Consider the following 12,770-nt stretch of genomic DNA (forward strand, 5'->3'; position numbering starts at 1 on the left):
TTAGCACTTTTAGAGTTTACATTGTACAGTTTCAATCATATTTCAGAAGCAAATCTGAATCAGTTCCAAGTTTGGAAAATTGAAGAAAAGAGTTTTGCTTTGGAGTAAAATGTAGGAAACCCAGAAAGATCAACATTGCAAAAGTAACAACTGAAAAATCATATTTTAAAAATTTTGAAAACTTGTGGAAGCAAGAAGAATTAGACAACCTAAAATTCCAGGAAAGGAGAAAATCAGTTTCTATATGAGTTAATGATTGTTTTATTCCTTTAAGGCATTTTCTGATTCTGGGCACAGGTGTGAATCAGACTTGGCACAGGGAGCGCGATTCTACCTTGGGAAAGTGAAAAAAGAAGAACTTTTCCTGATTGCTGGAGCCAATGTGTCACGTGGGCATCTGCTACATACTGCAGCAAAACTGGAGACCAGAGTAAGGATAAGAAAATTCTAACATGCAAATTTAATCTCCTATAGTCTTGGAATGCTTAGAAGAAAAAGTCCCTCTGGAGGTCAGGGACCTACATTAAATATATCACTATTCTTCCCTTCCAACAATTTGTGAGATTTTAAAACTCAGTGGGACAGTAAACAAGAGTAAGGCCCTGAAAGGAGAAAAAAAAATCCATCTGCAGTGTTTCAGGGCTGAGGAGACAGAAATCTTTCAGGTTCTCAACCAAAAGCAAGGCCCCCAAAATAGGATGAATCATAGATAGGACTGAGCATAATTACAAATCAGCCTTGACTCAGCTCAGTATATAACTAGTCGATACAATCAGCTTTTCATGCATTCTGCCTAATATAGGAAGGGGGAACACTATTTGGAGAAAATACCATTACTTGATACCTCTAGACTCCTTTTATATACAATATCTGCTTGTAATAAAAGGCATTGTATATGCATATTATCAATAAGAATATAACTAATAGTAAAAATTCTAGAAAATGAAAGTAAATCCATATATAATAAAGATATTATAGTTAGCAGAAAAGGAATTTAAAACAACTGTTATTAATATGCTAAAGAAAAAATAAATCACCTGAAAAAGAAAGCAGATTTCAGCCATAAGCAGGAATCTTTAAAAACAAAGTCAAATGGACACTCAAGAAATACACATGCAGCATCTGATAATAAGTACTCACTGGATGGAGAATTAGCTCACTGGACACAGCAGAAGACAGGGTTAGTGACTTCAGAAGAGTCAAAGAAAATGACTAAACTGAAGCAAAGAGAAGAAAGTGAAAAGAAAAGGATAGAGTATAAGATTAAGTTAAAAAATCTAAATTCATGTACAGAGGAAAAGCATGAGAGAATGGGAAAGAAAATGTTTGAAGAGATGATTTCCAAGAATTTCCAGAAATAGTGAGTACATCAAAAAACATGGCATGGAAAAAAACTCACAGAACTCCAGCCAGAATAAATAAGAAGAAAGCCTCATAATAATCAAATGGGTAACAAATCAATGACAAAGTAAAAAAATTAATAAAATTCTCAAAAACACTTATTATTTTCAAAGGAGCACTAATAAGGCTGAGTTGACTTAAACAGAAACTATAAAAGTCAGAAGATAACATAGTAACATGTTATATATAAGTTAAAATTAGAAATATGTCAACATAGAATTCTATGCCTAAGAGTTAATGTCCTCCACAATTGAAAATGAAATAAATGCAGATGTTTTCAGTTAAAGAAAAGGCAAGAGAGCTGTGGACAGGAGAACAGGGCTCCAAGAAATAATAAAGGGAGTAGTTTAAGCAAATCAAAGTTATGCCAAGTGGAAATACAACCTGGAAGAAGGAAAGTAAAACCACACGAGGAAATAGAACAAATAATTTTCCAGGGTTCTAACACATGTGGAGAGGTGAAATGCATGGACGCAACGATGCAAAGGGCTTCTGTCAGAAAAAAAGAGAAATAAACAGAGTGAACTATGGAAAAATTCTTGTATCATTTAAGAAGAGGTAGAGATATTTAAGTTATATAGAAAGACATAAGAATCTTAGTATCATAGCTTCAAATAATTTAAAACAAAATTTGATAAGCTAAAAGGGATACTAGACAAGGTTACGATTGGCTTTAGAGTTTTTGTTTTTTTTTTTTTTTAAAGAGAGAGAGAGAGAGAGAGAGAGAGAGAGAGAGAATTTTTAGTATTTATTTTTTAGTTATCAGCGGACACAATATCTTTGTTGGTATGTGGTCCTGAGGATCGAACCCGGGTCGCACGCATGCCAGGCGAGCGCGCTACCACTTGAGCCACATCCCCAGCCCGGCTTTAGAGTTTTAAAACACAAAAATTTCTTATTAGCTGATGAGATAGATGACAAAATAAATAGAAAAATATCAACGAAGATATGAAATACTTGAATAGTATTCTTAATTTCAATCAAATGACATATAAAAGATTCTATATTAACAATTGCAAAATAGACATTCTTTTCAAGGGCACATAGAGCACTTACAAGCAAAATATATGCCAGACAGGAAACAAGTCTCAAGTTACAAAAACAGATCCTTCACCAAAGAACAATAGATGACACATAAGCATATTAAACAATGACAGTGTCACTATCAGGTAAATGCAAATTAAATCACATGAGACACACTCTACATCAATTAAAATAACTAAAAATATATTGGTAATTCCAAGTGCTGACAAACATGCAGAGCTACGGAACTCTTAGTTGGAATGCAAAAAGGTGAAGCAGCCACTTTGGAAGAGATTAGTGGGATTATTTATAAAATAAAATGTACATCTGTGATCCAGCAATTCTATTTCAAATTGTCTATCCAATAAAAATGAAATTTATGCTCATACCAAAAACTTTATATAAATATTTATAGTACTTCTATTCATAATTGTCAAAATTTAAAAACATCATAGATGGCTCTCAATGAATGAATAAAAACTGCATGCATACAACACAATACAACTCATCAGGAAAAAAGAATGAACTATTGATTCACACAACATCAAGGATAAAGCTTAAGTGCATTTAAGTGAGAGAAAGCAGATTCAAATTTATACAATTCTATTTATGTGACGCTCAGGAATTGGTGAGACTATGGACAGGGAGACAGTTGCCAGTTTGTCAGTGGTTCGGATAGGGAGGATATATATATACTGGCCCCATCAGTGGATAGATCTAAAAAGTATATGCATACATATATAGAGCTACAAATATATATAAAATCAGCTTATAAAAGACAAGACAGAGTCAGACTGTGACAAATCAATCTAACTCCATTACAGATGAATTAGATAACCACACAGAAGATGAGGGAGAAAGATGTTGACCTACATAACTTCACAAAACAATGCCTTGACTTAATACTGCTAGACTAAGGACAACAGAGAACCATATACAGACAAAAACTTCAGTTGATAAATTTGTTTCTCCTGGGGGAATTCATTAGGAATTCTGAAACTACTTTATTCATATACTAAGAGTGACCAAATAAGTAAAAATATGACAGATAACGAGAGTTAAATTTCCCATTAGAGAAAGTAGGTTTTTTGTTTTGTTTTGTTTTAAGAAGGGTAGAATGTACTCTATGGTGTTTGATGGGAGTCCTGGTTATCAATAAGGATTTGTGGTTTTTAAAAGTATATATAGATAGACTAGATAGATAGATAGATGTAGAAATAAATGAAGATCTAGATGTGAATACATACACATTTTAGATCTAACAACTGAGAGGGCCAAAAGGCACTGATAGATACTGCAATACCCATCAATATAGGTTGGCCCCCAGATTTTAATTTCTGAATTACATGCTTCAATAAAAAGAACCTAAGCTTTTGGAGAACCAGCTGATTATGATGCTAGGGTAAAGAAATGCAAGATGAATCTGAATCATCCGTATGCAAAAAAAAAAAAAAAAGTGCTAAAAAACAAAAAGAGAAAGAGTATGAGAGAGACTGGGAATAGGTTGGGAGGAAGAGGAAAGAGAAAGAAAAGGCAGGCATGGCAAAAGAAGAAAGCATGAAGCATGTCAAAAGCACAAAGTTAGGCTGGGGATATAGCTCAGTTGGTAAAGTGCTTGCCTAATATGCATTAAGGCCCTGGGTTCATTCCGCAGCAGCACCACCAAAAAAGCACAAAAGTATCCATCTAAATGGCCACAGTTGGAATGAATTCAGCAACAAAATAAACAATGACATTTTTGGTTAGATTATAATGGAAATAATTTAGTAATATCCATGAGTCCATGCTACTACAAACAAGCTAATGGATAAATAAAAATAGAGTAAAAATAAGTCTTCCTTAGGGAGAAAAATAACAATAAAATAAAAAGAATGATAACAATAGAATATTACCACTAGAATACCACAGGAATCATTTCTCAAGGTATGGTACAGATATGAGTGCTAAACTTAGAAGAGGAAAATGTAATCAGAAACAGTATAGTTGCATAGTATCAAAGTAGATCCCTCAAAATACTCATGAGTTACAAAGCAGTACACAGTAAACTTAGTGGAGAGGCCCAGCAGACATCCCCTTAGTAAAGTGATTAATTTGCCTGAGGAATGCTAAGTCATGTCCTGTCTGTCAAGCCCTCCCTTCTCCATATTAATGACACTTCTCCTCTGCAGCATTCCTCTCACACAACCCACAACCACTATGTAAACATCACATCAACCCCTGGAGGACTTCTGCAAAATACCTACCCAGAGTTCTTCAAAATACTGGGCTCAGGAATGGTAAGGAGAGACTGAACAACTGGCATAAAGCATAGAAGACCAAGGAGATGTGCTCCATAAGGACAATGTGAGATGTTGGACTGAATTTTGGAATAGGGGAAACAATATTCTCATGAAAGATAGTGATGCACAATGTCAATTTCTCAGTTGTGATAACATTCCATGGATGTTATGGATCTCAACTGTGATAACTAACATTCAGAGATGTTAAAATAAGGGGAAACCATGTGAGGATAAGTATAATTTGTATTATTTTTACAGCTCTTCTGTAATTCTGAGATTTCTTTTAAAATTTAAGTCTTTACTGTGGGAAGGCTAAAGGATTTGGGATGAAAGGGTACCTGGTACCTGGGGTAAATCATTTATGTAGTTGTGATTTTTTTTATCTCTGTGAACAAATTATTTGGAAACAAATTTAGTATTTAAAAATAAACATAAATAAAAGGAGGGTATCTTAAGAAATTTATTGCCTATCTACACTCGAAAATGCAACTAATGACTCTTGCACCAGGTTGTTCTTGTGGAATATGATTTAATAATGTGTACTATTAGAATGCACATTCCATATGCTATGACAAAAAAAATGCTAAAATAAAAGGATTTATGTAGCATCGATGGCAGGAAATATTCAAACCTTGAGACCTTGTATTATAAAATCAAAGTGAAGTTTTCATTGCTATTGTTTGTAAAAAACAAAACAACAACAACAACAACAACAAAAAAAAAAAAAGAAACAGAAGTACATCACCAGCTATGCCAACTATAATTTAGAGATAATATGAATGACTTGCCTTAATTAGATTCCTTGTAAATGTTCAATGAATGAGTCGGTGTTATCTTTCTCTACCTCTTCTATACAGAACTCATAGATCTTGTTCCATGGAAATAAAAGAGAGACTGATAACAGTTTATGGCAACCTTTTCCCAGAACAAAATATACTTTGAGCCCATTAGCTCATGAGCAAGAAAGTATTGATTGGCAGGACATGATAACCATGTAAAACTTCCCATGTTTCTTTTTTAAAATCACATTCTTGCATGGTGCATGCCTGTAATGCCAAAGACTCACAAGTCTACACTAGGAAGATTGAAATTTGAGGCCATTCTGAATAACTTAGTGGCATCCTATCTCAAAACAAAAAATAAATAAATAAATAAATAAATAAATAAATAAATAAATAAATAAATAAATATAAAGGGCTGAAGATATTACTCAATAATAAAACACTCCTGGGTTCAATACCCACTACAGCAAAATAAATAAATTTTATTTCCTTATTCAATTGAGAATTCAATTGTTAGTACTGTGTTTTGGTCTGCAGACTTGCAATTATTTAATTCTACAGACTATTTAGATGATCCTTTCATTTGTATGTGCCATTACATGCTAGTTAGCGCTCTGTTGTGTAACATGGTTCTGATTTTTAGATTAAACTATATTTTCTAATGAGATTTTGCAATTGACAGAATTATTAAAGTGATTATGTGATTGGTGTCTCATCTGTGAGGGCAGCTGTTCCATGGTCCTGCCATCCAACAGGAAATTGTTCTGTTCTTTATATATTGGTGTTTACTATAAACATCTTAATTTGCATGAGTTTAAAATCAATTTGCCTCTAAACTACAAAAATAAATAAATAAAACAAGGACAATTTTTTTTCTATTTTATGTAATCACTCCATGTGTTTCAGAGAAACATAATATTTTTAAGTAAGAAGAAGTTCCATTTGCTTTAATGCCAGGACACTTTAGAGCCATGGCATATTGTGATGTTCTCCATGGATTTTCAAATGTCCAAATCTAACTCTGCTCCCTTCTCACGTTTGAGTAAAAAGCTGGGTTCTATCAGCTCTTTGTAAAATTTTCCGAGCCTTCCTCTCATGGATTTACACAGGCTGATTGCTGACACATGGGTTATAAAAATATCTAAATGCTTCTTCCTTATCAGCACTTCTTATATAGTAAAGACTATTTGGTTGGATAATTCTCTCTGACATGTTTTCTGTCTTTTTTTTTCTGTAATCATGAATGAACAGTTCTAAAATGAAGTGATGATTTCTCTTAGTAGAACATTTTACGTTTCTAATTTGTGGTCTATATTCGGCTTCCTACCATGTATTAGATCATATTTTCATCATATCTTGATCAAGTTTGGATCTTGAATGTTCCCCCAAGGCCTATATATTAAAGAACTGGTCCCCAGGGGAGTGCTTTGGGAAGCAGTAGAAACTTTAAGATGTGGTACCTTGTGGGAAGTGCTCAGGTCATTGAGGACTTACCTTTGATGTAGAATGTGAGACTTGTTTCTTCCTCTTTCTCTCTTTTCGCTTCCTGGTCATAAGGTGAGCAGTTTGATCTGCCACACACTCTCTGACACCCTCATCAGAAGTCCAAAGCAATGGATGGACCTTCTCTTGGACTGTAATCTCTAGAATTATGAGTTGAAATAAATATTTATGTATTTATTAAATAAAACACTTAATTATCTCAGGAATTTTGTTATTGTAACAGAAAGTTGACTAACACACTCTTTATGTCCTAATGGTGAAGCTCTTTTTTTTTTCCTGAATGCGTTTCATAGTATTTTTGTACTGTTGTTGCACTTACATTTGTGAATGAATGTTTGTGTCAAAGTCTTTGTTTTACTAATAAAGATTTATAGATTAAGAATTCCTGAAGTGATAGTTATTAAGCTTATAGTAAGATCAAGTTGTAACTTGAAATGATAGTTTTTAAGTTTATATTAAGAGCAAAAGCTACACTTTTTTGATTTATAGCAGAATATCTAGTAATACACTTTTATTTTAAATATTTGGGGTGGAAAATGTGTTACTATTCTTTATATAATTGATGGGTTCTATCAGCTCAATGGGGCTCTAGAAGGTCTGATCTCATATAGCCACCTGAGAGCTGAGGGACCACTAACATGTGGCAGATCCCTTCTCTACCCAGCTGTAACCATTTTAGAATAAAATCTGGGGAATTGCTGGGTTTATATCACCATCTATTGGTTAATCTGCTAGCAGTCATGGATGTTAGACATTTCCATGTTTGCTGTCAAAAATCTCAGATTCATTCCAGACTCAAGAAAGAATCCCAACCAATGAGAACTGACAATCTTATTAAAGCAGGGTCTTGGAGACCCACTGCAGCACTGCTGGGAGATTCCAGGAAGCTCTAGACAAAAGGTCTGAGTCGCTGTGTTATAAATGAGGAGCCGACTGAGTGGGCTTAAGTGAGAACTACCATCTGGTGTGGAAGCATACCATATGTCATCTAATTTATGAAGACATCAATGTCATACCAATGAAAAACTATTCAATTGTTAAATTCTTTCCTTATCATTTAATTTTTTATTACATTAAAAGGGATTTTTTAATATTAATAGATCATTCTATATTATTTTATACACACATAAAACAAACAAAATTAAATGGTCAAGGTATATTCCTTGAATTTATTTAGATTAAGAATCTAAGTTCTCTGAATCACTGGATATAATAACCAATTTCTGTATCTTTGCACATGTCATCATTATCTATATCACCAAAAGCATGGGTAAAATACCATTTTTTAAATATAAGTGCTTCACTATCATCTCTGATATTTTTTCCTAGGGCAATACTCTAATAGCTTTTACTAGAGATACAGAAAAACGTGTGACAACTGGCAATCACATGAAAACTTCCTTTAGTAATTACAGAATACAGTCCTATTTCAGAAAAGCTCAAATGCAGAAAAAAAAAGTTCATCTTAGACTTAATCAAATAGGGTAAGTTCAATACTTTAGTAGCTCATCTGGCAGGTCTGCTGATTATGAGCTTTGCCTGCATATTCATTATTGCTGGTGTTTATATAGTCCATTTTGTATAAATATATTGATATTTCTCAATGATTAATAGTGCATAATCTACTTATAGATATCTAAAACATATAAACAATATTATAGTCATCTTAGAAACTGGACAAAAATTAAAATTTCATTGTTTATCTGAAAGAAGCCAGAATGAATAGTACAAATCAAGAGAAGTTCAAATAAACTTCATGAGTCCAATTCTGGTAATCTGACTATATATGAATAAGTGGGGACAGATCCTTACTGAAGCCAATTAAGAAACTATAACATAACAAAAATGAGTGTTATAAAAAACTTCTACAATATACAAAGTAAGATGCAAAAAAAGAAAATGTGAGAATTGCTAGATACATGCAAAAGGATATATGAGGAATTATTTAATATGTCAGTGTTCTAAAGAGATTTTTCAGTAAGAAAAAAATACATTTACTTACTGAAAGTGCTTACAAATTTCAGGCCAATTAATAAGAAGAGACATATGTGTTAAATCGTATATATATGTATATATATATATATATATATATATATATATATATATATATATATATTTAAATCTTAAAAAAAAGCTGAACAAACTAAAGGCAGGTTACTTTCAACAAGCTCAATCCTTCTTGCATCAGTACTTTATTCCCAGAAAATAATGGAGATATGTTTACAGAGTTTCAAGAGAATACAACGTACAAAACTAGAAATCTGTACCTTGACATTTTGATTCACGTGTAAGAGAAACATGAAGACAATCTTAAATATGCAAGAAGCTGTATATTTTTTAAAAAACCAAATCTTTACTCAACTGATAAAGTTTGGAAGGAAATGTGTCAACATGTTAACCATTGGTATTTTGGGAGTAGAGAGATTACATATAATTGTCATTTAATTCTCTTTTGAATTGTTACTTTCATTTGAAATTAAACATGTATTGCTTTTATTTTCATAAGTAGAAAATAAAACTTTTAGTTTTAGAAGCCTTTAATTAGGCATCTTATCACAATGTAGAAACTAACAAACACTACGTGGGGTTCTAAACTTCATATTTACTGAATATGAGTAATGAGCATATTCACAAGGGAAAAAATTAGTCCAAATTCAGCAGTTACTGAAATCACACTCAATCTCTCAAGGTTCACTGAAGGTAAGACCTGCATACCAAAATATAACTTTTGCACTATTTAAGTCAAGGGGTCTTAATATGGATTATGCTGAAGTATATGATTTGTAAGTTCTTTAACTGTTGCAAGGAAGTTTCCTTCACATCTGGAAATTATATCAAGTACATGAGTATAGTCATTTGGGTTAAACAAGTATTAATTAAGGACCTTCACGTAGCCAAGATAAATAAAAGGCCTCATTTGTAGACTGAGGGAATTTGTGAAATTAAATTGGGTTCTCTTTAAACTTGAAAAACAAACCAAAATGACAATGTATTTTTTAGCTTTTTAAAAAATATATATATATTAACATATAAAAATGTGTGAAACCCTGACTGCTTGTAACCTGATTGAAATGTTAATATCTTTTGTGATTTTTATTTTGTACCTATGGCTTTGTAATACCTTTTTTGAAAAATTATATTTAGTAATAGTAACATATCTCCTATATTCAGCCTAGAATTTGTATAGCCAGGATTTAAGGCCTTAGCGACCAGAAGTATGTATTTTAGAATCTGTACTGTTGACTAAACTGCTAAGTATTCTTTGTTTATTAACCATGTAAAAGCAACATTAATTTTTAAAAATGATTAATAATTTTTTAACTTAGTTCTTTAAAAACATAGCTAAGGGGCTGTAGTTGTGGCTCAGCAGTAGAGCACTTGCTTAGCATGTGTGAGGTACTGGGTTTGATCATCAGCACCACATAAAAATAAATAAATAAAATAAAGGTATTGTGTCCAACTACAACTAAAATATATATATTTTAAAAAAACACAGCTAAAAAGTACAATGAAGTAGTCATTGAAGAACTAATACATAGAATTTTCCTCCTTCAATAAAAATTCCTATTTGAGTATTATCAACATTTTCTCTCTCCATTTATGAAAATATATATTGTGTAATTCTTTTACTTTAGAGAAGTTACAAGACTGTCTTGGCATATATATTATCTTTGTTTTTGGTTAAATAAGTATTTATTAAGGACTGCACACAACCAAGGTATGTAAAAGGTCTCATTGTAGACTGAAAGAATTCATGAAATTGTCTCTAAACTGTGTGAGAAAAATGTGTGACATCTGCTCTAATTATGAGTTTGAATTTGCTTGCTATATCAATTTTCCCCTAAGAGATACCACCATAAACTGTTTATGACTTTCTACCAGGAAAAAATCCACGTGAAAAACCAAGACATAAACTGAAATCTCAGAAATGTGTGTGAAGGCAACCCAATAGCATTATTCATCAGCTTTATCCAGAACCACTCAAGAATGCTATCAACTGGGAATTTTTTCTTGGGACTGAAAAAGAAAAATGTGAATACCAAGTTCTTCCTCAGACTTCAATTTAAAGTTTTGCCTAGAATTTAATCCATTAAAAAAATTGGGAAGAAAAGTATTTTGAATAAAGAGCTAAGAATTATCTCTTTTTGAGGTTTTTATTTTTTTAAAAAAAATTTGCATAAAATCTAACAGAATACTTGAGAAATTCCTTTTATGGCACATCCAAATATCAAAATCAATATAGTCAGTATATTCTTTGTCTTGTTTTCAAAATATGCTTCAAAAATAACACATGCATAAGTGTTTTAAACTACTTTTCTTGAAAAAAGAAATTCTATTCAAGATGTTTTGGTCAAAAATCAGCTTTGAAAAATGATCAGTTGTGGATTTCTACAATGGGTCATCTTTGGCTGGGTGTGGCATCTGTCCTTTACAATTGCAATAATTTTAGTCTTCTCCAACAAGCATACCCTGTCACTTGGTATTAAAAGAGTTTTCAGTTTCAGGTGATGGAGGGTGGGGGGAATGATTTCCAGTAAGACTGAATGGGTCGCCATTTGGCTGATAGACATTTTTTTTAATGAAAGCTGTTCATCCTCTTTTGACTTCTAATAAATACATGAGGTATCTGCTGTAGGTAGTAATTAAAGAACTGCTAGTAAATTCTTCAAAGTATAAAGCCATATTGACAGTTTTTAAGAATCTCTAGTACTATTCTGTTAGGTTTAAGGAGATTTATATCCCATCCTCCATAGAAACTTTTTTGTACCTATGTTGCATTAAAGTAATCATTAAAAGGATTTAGTGTATTCAAATTCTGTTTTATAAAAAAATGCACTGTTTGTACAAAGAACAAAAACATGTATGTCAGATCATTTGGCCAAAATAAAACATATCTAATTATAAATTCAGATTAAAGATAATTGAAAATAAGGGTAAAAAATTGAAGTTTGCTAGTTATGCTATTTTTTATGGAAATTTATAACCATTATAAGCCAGGTAGAATGTGCAAATATTAGCTATTTTTGCTTGCTCTTGGAAATATGCATGCCTATGCTCTGGGTGTGGGGGTGGCAGGCAATTCCCTCCTAAGAAGCTGCTCAATTTACATGAAGAACCTCCTTTACCTGCCCCTTTGGTTCACCACAGTGCACACTGCACTGCCTCCTTTACTAAGAACCTTACCTGAAATTTTAAATATTTAGAATTAAAACAACTGTGCTTTTCTCTCTCATCTTTTCATGCTGGATATAAAGACTATACTTGATCTTTTCTTTAGCCATCTTTTTTGAAAAAAAAACACTTTTTTTTTCTACTCAGTATGGCTTTGTTTTTCAAACCATTCACTATATTTTTAAAATTGGTATGGATGTGGTTCTTCAGAATTCACCAGAGCTATTAACAACAAAAATATGAATCAGAGGTGAGTACTTTGCTTAGCAATCAGGTTTTCAAGAAGCTTTTGTGTGTGATAAGTAACTGGCTCTCAGACACATTTTTTCTTTACAAGAGGCTATGTTTCATTTTTATTCCTTCTACTAAGCCTTGTACAGATCTTTTAATGCTCCATATAAGTGTATTTTATCATAATTTAGATTTTATCTTGAAAAAATATGATTTCAGAGAATAATTTTACTTTCATCTTTTTTATTTTTTTTTCTCTGCCTGTCTCCTAAGGACTAAGTAAGAAGAAAGAAAAACCCACATGCTATCACCAAGATTCAATCCCTAGGGTGATTCCCTGAACTGGATCCCATTTGCTAAGGGTTTCAGATCATTGAGA

This window comes from Spermophilus citellus (genome assembly GCF_964194105.1).
Source record: "Spermophilus citellus genome assembly, chromosome: 5".
NCBI classification, from domain to species: domain Eukaryota; kingdom Metazoa; phylum Chordata; class Mammalia; order Rodentia; family Sciuridae; genus Spermophilus; species Spermophilus citellus.